The following is an 11,142-nucleotide window of genomic DNA, read 5'->3' as shown; positions in this document are numbered from 1 at the left end:
AATATTACATATGTTATAATGTGTTCAGTTAACCTGGGTTATAAGTATGCAGCATTCCTCTGATTGTTCGGTAGAATCACTCCATTCATTATACTGAGTGAAACTACCGAACAACCAGACCACCCAGGCATAAGTATGCCTCCAATTACCGTTTGCAACAATGTTGCAAACGGGTCATTGGCAATCAGTGTAATGTATTCTTTGTCCTCTGGGTGGCCGCCATTCGGGAAATGAACACGTGGCGGCGGCCATCTTAAACTCCCGAACAGCGGTGTTTTGCCGTCGAGTGTCTGGAACTAAAATCGGACACTCGACTAGGCAAACACCGCTGAGACCTCCATACTTCCAGAAGTTCGTATGGGAACTACCGAACGGCCCGCCGTTCGGTAGAAAGAACCCCACGAACTAGGGGATTCATTCGATTCCCCCTTTAGGCTCCATAACCCAGGCAATTCGTCTGTTTTCATTCCCTTGTCTGTGACCGACCGCAGGGCCAAAATGCATGGAACTGTTTTCAGATACTTTACCCATGCGGTCGGTCAAATCTTTGGAACCCTATATCGCCCGAACCGTTTATCCGAATGACCTGATTTTTGGCTATGTTGTCCCCCTGAATAAGGGCTATCCAGCTGGATTTAAAGGTGTACCCCCTGTTTTTGGGGTACATCCAGAACTTGGCTAAAAATGTGTACCGTATAATTGGGTTTACTGTTATCTGAGGGGAGGGGATGTGTGGGTTGAACCATGTATGTGATTGGTTATTTTATGCCTCCCCCTGGGTGTGGCCTGTAAGTGTACAAGTGTAATAAAAGCCAGGCTCGATGAGCCAGTCCAGAGTTCCTGTTTTACCCTCAAAGTGAAGTGTCGTCTCATTATTGGGGGAAGGATTTATTGCATGCTGTTCCAGTTGACTGCTAGGAGTGTAAGCCTATTCGTATGGTTCCTATTCAACGGTCTACAGTATTCCTATGCTTGAGAAGATTCATATGCTGAATCGGTTCAGTGATTGTGGTGTCTGCCAGAGTGCTTGGAGTCCTCAGGAAGCGCTAGGAGCATCCATTAACGGAGGTACCCAGTCGGGGTGCCAGGCGATCCGTTACAGCAGCACCCATTGAAAAAATACTGATAGTGTCAGGCTGTGGTTGATGATGAAAGTGCTCAGCCAAACGTAGCTTTATAGCAAATTTATGTTTATCGGTTCCAAGCCAAACGGATTAATAACCAATATTGGGACAATGTCTTTCGAGAGGAGAGAAGTCTCAACCTCTGTCAGGATACAATGTGATAAGTTAAAAATAGGTATCATATTCTCTTGAGTGGTGGTCAGCCTCCTATTTTTGTAAATTTTGCCTTTTTGTCCACTTTTTGCACCCAGCTTCTTGTGAACGGATGACTTGTTCTCGATGTAGACCAAGACCTGAGTCTACAAAAGTCACCACAGAGGTGGCAGGTGCACAGTTTTAATCTACTGTGGAAGGTATATAGTTTGGACATTCTGTCCCAATGGGATTTAATGAAATGAACTACGTACAATATTTTTTTTGGAGAATTATGAGCGGTATACCTGAAGACTATCCATGTCTGGTACATAGGCTTGGTCGGACTATAATTATTATAAACGTTGTTCTGTTATGGCTTATTCTGTCTTGTAGTCCCATTTCTATGTTTTAGTATTATTTTATATGTTGTATATCAGGGGTGGGCAAACTTTACATTTCTGTAAGAGCCTCATGTTAAATTTTAGAAATATTCAAGAGCAGCAATTAAGTTTATTAGAGTATTCAGCAGAACCAAATATTTCAATTATAATTGCAATAATATAATTTATTAATGACACAAAAAAAAAACAGAAATCAAAAGAACAAAATTAATAAGTGAAAACAAAATCAATAAAATTAAATTATTTTATTTTTTGTCAATCTTTTTTTTCTGAGACACAGAAGCGGCAGTCCGCCAGATCGGTCTATAGATATCTATTATTTTCCTTTTTTTATTTTGTTGTTTACAAATGTTGATTTAGGTTGTGCAAATATTAGCCCAGCTATTTATTGGTTTATGTATTTATTGTAATAAAGGGTATACTATAATTGATAATGTATTATTACAATTGTGGTGTGTAGCTCTAATGTTTTTGTAAATTGTTTTCCTTCTTGGATAGTGCAGGTAGTGCAAGGATCTTTATTTGTATTTTTTTTTTGTATGGTGTGCCTCCTATATTATTAAGTGAATAAAAAAAATGTGAAATGCCTTCAACAAGCGAATGCATTAAACAATTGCACCCCATAGGCCATGATCTCACAGTACATAAACTTAAAACAATTACATATACATATATACAAAATATTATGCCATGAAACAGGATCAAGGTGCCTAAACCCAACTTGGATGCAGTCCTAAACATGTTATTGCATCTGTTCTTCTCCATGCCACCAGAGTATTCCAGGAGCTATGACAGAAACCTTCTTCACTGGTATCTCACAACCAAATAATCTAAACACTGGTATAGTGAAGGGTTAACACAATCAGTTTATTGAGGAAAACACAGGATATAAATGGACCACAGTGTTTACATAATTATGAGGGAGAAGATGACAAATGATTAGGGACCATATGGAAGCTTTAATGGAGTGGCAGGGAAGCGGGTTTGTACTGATCTGGAAGACTCCTAGTCTTTAAAATGGAGGCGGTCTTCCAAACTCTATCATGAGCCATACAGTGTGCTTTTAGTTGGTGGAGATGACATGGCAGTGTGGGGAAAGCTTGTTATACCTCAAAGCAAGGAAAATATCCCAATACATTTTTTTTATCATGAAATATGATTACATGATTGTGGCTTCGGCTAGAAGCCAATAGGGTGAAAAGCTATTACATGATGGGAAAACGCCTATGTATAACAATGTTGACAATGAACACATTCATTCTGCAAATATTACTGACAGTTAAAACTATGTCACATACTGCCAGGAACCTTCACTAGGCAGCCAGTATTGCCAGAGATACATGCACGTTAGTGATGTCCCGAACAGTTCTCCGGGAACCGTTTGCCAGCGAACATAGCGTGTTCGCGGTCGCAAACACACGCAATGTTCGGTCCGCCCCCTAATCGTCATGGAGGTGGGAGGGTCTGGGAGGGAGGGTCTGCTGCTGATTAGCTGGAATGTGTCTGCTGACTGTGAGGTACAGGGTCAAAGTTTACTCAATGATGACAAATAGGGGGCGGACCGAACATCGCGCGTGTTCGCGACCGCAAACACGCTATGTTCGCCGGCGAACGGTTCCCGGCGAACTGTTCGGGACATCACTAATGCACGTGTATTGCAAAATATTACATGAAAAATAAATATATAAACCTAGCTTACCTAAAGTCTTTATTAAATATGATGCCCTGCGATGGATACAATAATACAAGTAAAAAAAAAAATACATAAGCTCATGCATAAATCCCCAATTACTAAATTATGGTACTCGATACAATTTCATTAATTTCTTTTTACCCCTTTCTTAATTTTCTGTGTTTTTTATATTTGTGCGTTCAGGTTGTGTTCAGGTTTTCATACTAAATTTTATAAAATATAATATAAAGGTAAGCAGATTAAAAACAAAATTCAGTTTTTAAATACAATTTTATCTATTTACTGTAATACACTAATTGGGGTGGCCTGCATAAAACTAAGGCACAACAAGCAATCGGCGAATTATGGCCAGACTAACGCATACCTAAATTGGAAACAGTAAAATGCTAACTAAGGGAAATGTACCACTTAGACAAGTTGACGGCCCAAATCCATGACACCCCAAAGTCACTTCACAAAGTATGTGATCTCTGGATAGCCTCTAAACTGCTGACAGTCCCCCACAGTATACCACCACTGGGATAAACAAACAAACATTACATACATCCAGAAATAGAATAAATAAATCCCAATAGTCACAGAGAATGGCTATCAGAAAAAAAGGATAAGATGGAACAAGACACAGAGATAGATGCAAGCTCAAAAACTGGAAAAAAATGGGGTTTCACCAAATCCCAAAGGTTAACACAAGTAGGAAAAGACAAATATCCAGGAGCTTGCAGAGTGTAGACAGTAATACAATATAAAAAATATATATACACAAGATTAATAATGTATAAATAACAAGACTTATAGCCTAATCCGTAATAATTTAAATCTAAAATCCCCAAAATATCAAAATAATAGTCTGTATAGGATACTTTAAAATGTGTGTAGCAGCAAATAGTCCAGAATGTCAATGTATAAATCCCAACGTAGAATTGGTAAATAGTGCACAACAGTCTTTTAAATATGTATCATAACACACCTTTGATCCGCTAAAAATAGCAGAATCAGCTGAGGTAATTATGAATTGATATACTTTCAACCACAAGAAAGACATAAATAAATAAAAATAAAATAAAAATACTCGAATGAGATAAACCAAAACGGGGCAGAAATTGAAATAAAATAAAGGCTTGTTAGTACAGCAGACTGACAGCCTGATTATAGTCTCTTATCTGAAAAATCTGGGCTGATCGCCAAAAGATGATTGCAACTGTAGCAGTCAAAATATCTTTGCAAACGATACTATGTTATAACTGTAATGATAGCTCAAATAAGATACGTTTAAATCCAAAATGACTTGTAGAACGAGTAAATTAAAAAGGTGTTTTATTAAATTAATAATGATCCATAAAAATAATGAGACATCAAAAATATGAGCAGGTAAAATACTGCAGAACTGTCCCAAAGTAGGAGAAAGTGAAAATGGCTATATGACCTGACCGATGCTCCTGGATGGCTGTGGATGGTGGTAGTCTTCTTCCAAGTGAATGAAGCAGCAGCCGGTGAGGACGGCGTCCGCAGTCTTGGTTGGTTCACCTCCAACCTCACATCGATAGGTGAGCCGCCAGGATGATGTCAGGCAAAGGAAGTAGATAGCCGAATAGTACTTTCCCCAAACAGTGCTTAGTTCGCAGTCCTTGCTTGTCTAAAATGTAGCCTTACGCGTTTCAAAGGGTATTGCCCTTTTTCATCAGAGGCATATCCGTATCCTACTTGGTGTCAGTATATATACCTGCTATCCTACAAGTCAGTAATTGGCAATTAATTGTGTATCATATCTGGAAATAGAATTGGGATTAAAAATGAAATGAAATACAATAATACACTAATAAAAGGGATAATATACATGTGCCAAACAGATGCTAAACTTATAATTACATCGTTATGTCTGAACCACAAATGAATACAGCATTCCACATAGATATAGCATATCTATACATATCGGCCTATTTATCCACACGACAACCAATGCCCGCCTCCCCGCTAGACTCAGGAGCGAACCACACACCTTATTTTCATGAGATCCAATCTGCTTTTGGTGTGCTTTCTTGTTTACTCTAGTAGGGAAGGAAAAGGAAAGACAGATAGGAAAAGATGACAATACGCGGCGGGATAAAGGACAAATTAATCTTTTTTTTTTCCTCCTTCTCCCCCTTCCCTCATACCACACTCCAGCTCCTTGGCAGGGGGCCGGGGACCATTGGCCATGGGGATCATGGCTCCCATGAAAACTGGGGACCAGTGACCATACCATATAACACTCAATCTCATTTCTGATACTCCTCCCTCTGTATCTCTCTCTGTAACGAGGCTCCTCACTGTGAACTTTGTACATAGTTTCCCAACTACACCTTCCCTTTCAACACGCCCCACCCCTCTTCTATCTAATTACTCTCCTCGAAACAACATCTCTAGGCTCGACTGCATGCCGGCAGGAGATAGCGATAACACTTAGAAGAAAGTCCTGCACTACATGCTCCCTAGAGTACACGCTACATAAACTTACCTTTTACCATAAAGTTATACAACCTTATTAACTGATAAAATTTAAACCGTAACCCCATCCCTCACCTGAACTGCAAGCATACACAGACGATGCAACCCACACCTTAGATTACCACTCAGAGTGAACATTGTGGTAAACCGGCCCCACACCTTACCACCCTAAGCACCACACAACATTTAATACAGAAAACGTCAGGGTACTAGAGAGACCACACCTTAGCCCCTAAAACCCTCAAGTTAAGCACAAAAATAGAATTATAAGAATCTCAATGGCAAAAACAAAAACAGATGTTATAGCCTAAGGGTTTGAGGGACTCTGTTGAACTTTAAAGGAGCACTATAGGGTCAGGAACACAAACATTTATTCCTGACCCTATAGGGTTAAAACCACAATCTAGCCACCCTGGTCCCCTCATGCCTCCCTAAATATAGTAAATCTTATTTGTATTCAAGTCTACAGCTGCATGCTTTGTGCATATTTCCTTTAGATCTGCCACTGCCTGCTGACATTAGCAGAAATGATAGCCTGATCCAATCACAATGCTTCTCCATAGGATTGGCTGAGACTGACAAGGAGGCAGATCAGGGGCAGAGCCAGCATGATTCAAACACAGCCCTGGCCAATCAGCATCTCCTCATAGAGATGAATTGTATCAATGAATATCTATGAAGAAAGTTCAGTGTCTGCATGCAGAGGGTGGAGACACTGAATGTTTGGATGCATTTTAGGCAGCCATGACCCAGGAAGGATCTCTAACAGCCACCTGAGGAGTAGCCAGTGAAGTTATCACTAGGCTGTAATGTAAACACTGCATTTTCTCTGAAAAGACAGTGTTTACAGCAAAAAGCCTGAAGGTAATGATTCTACTAACCAGAACAAATTCAATAAGCTGTTGTGGTGACTATAGTGTCCCTTTAAAGCAATGTGGTTGAATATACCATCAATGTTACACTCAGATGTATGTTGCACTTACTGTGGGCCATTGTACAACCTCACGAGTGGTGGTCTCCACCGTTTATTCCTGTTTATATGGAAAAAAAATACAAAAATAAAGATTTTTTTTTTTAAAATACACTAACTGGAGACTCCTACGAAGTTTCACCAATTATTTTTATCAGTTCACAAAATGCAAAGTGAGTGAACATACGAGAAATCTAAATACAATGTATATTTGATGTGGCCACCCTTAGCCTTCAAAATAGCATCTAGAAGGTACACTTGCACAAAGTCATGGATTCTTGATATAATTTTGTTAATGTGAAAACACAGGAACTAGGATGGAGAAAAATGTGGAGTCAAAATTAGAAATGTACTTTTGTCAGAAAACAGATTTTATCAAAACACAGTTTGTTTGAGAAGTATGAGCAGTAAGAATGAATGTCTGCAGGCAACAATGAAGCATGGTGGACGTACCGTCTATGTTTGGGGCTGCATTTCTGCAAATTGCATTTGGGATTTTGTCAGAATTATTGTTCTCCTTAAGGCTGAGAAATACAAGCAGATACTTATCCATCATGCAATACCATCAGGGAGGCATTTGATTTCACCAAAATATATTCTACAACATAATAACGACCCAAAGTGGTCACAGAAGTGATGGTCTGGCCATCACCAGCGGTGTCAGGAGGCGCTGCTTACCCAGGCTAGATCCTTAAGTGGTACTAAAATATGTTAATTATTATCATCCCGAAGTCCAAAGTCATGGACTGGCTGGGGACTAGGAGGCTAAGTGCACATTATGCAGATATTCTCTGATGTTCCAGCACTCCATAATCACATTCCTGTACAGAAATTCAGAGGAGTGGAAAGCTGGTGACTGTTGACTGTGGGTCTAAGGAAATGTAAGCACGCCCACACCAACATGTAGTTTATTAATCTGTAATATGCTGCACTGAATATACATGAGAACTCAATTCTGCCATTAAAATAAATTAAAAAAAAAAACCAGGATCTAAGGCATTTAGATTCGATTCATAAATAAAAATAGAAAATAAGATAGAAGTGAAGGTTACCTAATAGGGGTAAGTAAATGGATATCATAGGCAATACAATTTGGGAACGTGAGATAGGAGAAAGAGGCAATTCAATTTATAGTTATAAGATGGGAGGAAGGAGCAAAGGCTATTTGTGCATGTATGTGTATATGTATTTAGCAATTTTAGTTAGCATGTATGTGTATGTGTAGCTGTTTGTTTATGTATTTTCAAACAAGATGACTGAGATATATATATATATATATATATATATATATACACACACGTATGTATGTTTTGGTTGAATATTTGTGTTTTTATGTATATTGGTAAATAGTTATGTGAAAAGCTCATTATAGGATGTTAGTATAGCTTTTTAGGTGTGTATGTGTGTGAACAGCACTAGGCTTAGGGAAGCATGAAACATAAATACATAATTTTATTGTAATACATCTAAAACTGAAATTGCCATAAGGTAACACTCCTCCACCAATAAATGTACCCGTCTCTCATAATATATTGGGTAATCCTTCTTATATCCAAAACCAGTATTCCATTTACATACATAGGGTGAGGGGCTGATCACCAGTTAATGAATGGATGGAATAAAATAGGACCTCTAGGTTTTCTCAGTAGGATGCAAGGACATAAAAGGGGGAGCTCAGGATGACACAAAGTGTGGGTACTTATGGATTGGTGAGCACCAAAAAGCAGACAGAAACAGGAGGGGCTGAGTTGCCAACATTATTTTTAGCTTTGAACTCATTTAATATATTTACTGTACAAACCTCCAGGTATTTAAGTGAAGAGTGCAAATACTAAATATATACATTGGGGAAAAAAAGATTACTAATATCATAAAGTGAAGGGAGGAGGAGGGGGGATGTGGAACTGCACTCAATTCCAAAGTAGTATGTATCCAGGGGCAACCAGGCCAGTTACAGTAACATGGACCAATTATTTGATGAAGAAAAATAAAAGAAAGCTCCCGGCACTCCAGGATACAAAAAGGCAAATGTATTGAACCCACATCCTTCACAAAAAGGATGTGGGTGGGTTCAATAAATGTACCCTTTTGTATCCTGGGGTGCCGGGAGCTTTCTTTTATTTTTTTCATCAAAGGGAAGAGGGGGGGGGGGGGTCAGTCAAGGCCAGTGACCTTCCAAAGTGGAATTAGAATGGCTTTCACATATGATGAGAATAATTTAGGTCCTTTCTGCCACATTAGGTGCCCACATTCTTAAAAAAAATAGACTATACATATTGGCCTCAATTTAATATTGTTAAATATGAAATATATTAAATATAAAGCTCTACAAATGATTTCAGATTTTTGTTACGCTTTTCAAATGATTTTTTTCAGTAGATTAAAATAACAAAAAATATGTCATGCATAAAAAACACCACTATATCAAAACATATAAAAATATTACAAAATTAAAATATCTTCATAATATTAAATAATTTAAAAAGTATATCATCTCGGGCAAACAGGGGTTCCTCACTTGTGGGTCTCAACCAAGGAGTCAGGATCTGTCGCTCCCTCGCTTTCACCCTCAGCTCCCCCGCACTATTGTCTCCCCACCCCTTTCTACTGCTTTCCTCTCCCCCCCCACATCTTCCCTCTATCTTTTCTTTTTCACACCCCTAGATAAATCAGAGAAATACTAAGACGGGAGATAGTACACGTTGTAAAGTCAGGCTAGTAGAGAGGGCTACCACAAGGAGGGCCTAAGCGCAAGTACAAGCCTACTTACGGCGGGGGATTAGTACGACCTGCATAACCAAAATGTAAACATCCCATGAACCCACCCTGCTCTGCTACACCATATACTAGCCGACACATATATTGTACCTGAAGTGTGTCTACTGTCACGAAGATGTAACACAACCAACTATGTAACCTACTTTGATTGTTAAGCTGCATCATTCAAGACCTGTACACGCTAAGCTTTGCCCACTGATGTCAATCTATATGTCATAAAACTACCTGTGCTCAAAAATAAAGTATTTAAAAAAAACAAAATAAATAAAAAATAAATCGAAAATTATTAAATCATTTGGAAAACGTATTAACAGTATTAAATCTATATCTGAATTTTCTACTTATGGTCCTCGATTTAATATTGTTGTATAAGCAAATGTTTATTTAAAATATTTTTGGATAAACTTTTTAACTAAATTATTAAAATATCAAAACATATATATATATATATATATATATATATATATATATATATAAAAAATGTCATATCAAAAAATATCAAAACGTTCAAAAAGTAATATTTTTCATAATAAATCAATTTTAAAGTTTATCTAAAAATATTAAATATTTTGGAAAGTGTATAAAACAATATTAATCAGAGGCCTATGCAAGAAGTCAAATATCAGACTATTAACCATTCCTGTTTATATGCTTCTATCTAAATAATCACTTTGTACAATAAAGAAGGTGTTTTGGCAAATTTACATTTCTTTAGTTATATTATTTTATTTGAAAAGCTGGTTCTTTAAGCTGTTAATGTAGCCACACATAGCAATTTTAACAACTATGTTCCATATGCCACAGTCAGCCTGGTAAAGTAACAGTTTTAACTGCCAACTTACGGAATGTTAAGTAAGGGCATCTTTCAAACTTTGTTTCTGTAGCAACAGATATTTGAACACAAACTCTGCAAGCAGACAGTGTGTGGTATCATAAATTGAATAGTGATCGATTTGGGATTTTTAATTATTTTAAAGTTAATATTGATTTTGCCATGTCAGGTAAGATGCAGAATGCTACATATGAGAAAAGCTACCTTGTGGGTAACTTCTGGGTGACTTGGTTGATTTGAAAGTTATTAAAGAGACTTCATTCATAGATGTGATCATTTAATCAGATTCTCCATTTACTTAAATTTTTAGATAAAAAAAAAATAACATAAACACATATTTACATTTCAATTTAATTTTACTCATCTAAATCAGTGAAAATACATATTTTTAGAAATGAACAATTAGAAATGTATACATTGAGAAATATGTAAATGTTATAGTGTGTAAAATGAAACACTTGCTAAATACATAAGCAATGGTTTATTGTGTAAAGGGCAAATTGACAAGTATGGCTATTCACAGTAAAGTGTACAGCGTTATTAGATGTATAATGATGGTGAAACTGTCATACTTGGTTTTGGATGGACTAGGTGTCAGACAGACTTCTGATCAATAAGTGACAGCATAAAAACATTTGGCATACCCCAACATTTTCAGCACAAATCATTTTGCAAAGGAAGGTACTGTATATAGAGATAGACCTAGTCCTCGATTCCTCCACGGA

The sequence above is a fragment of the Pelobates fuscus genome, chromosome 11 (genome assembly GCF_036172605.1).
Source record: "Pelobates fuscus isolate aPelFus1 chromosome 11, aPelFus1.pri, whole genome shotgun sequence".
In the NCBI taxonomy this organism is placed as follows: domain Eukaryota; kingdom Metazoa; phylum Chordata; class Amphibia; order Anura; family Pelobatidae; genus Pelobates; species Pelobates fuscus.
This window is presented reverse-complemented; position numbering follows the sequence as displayed.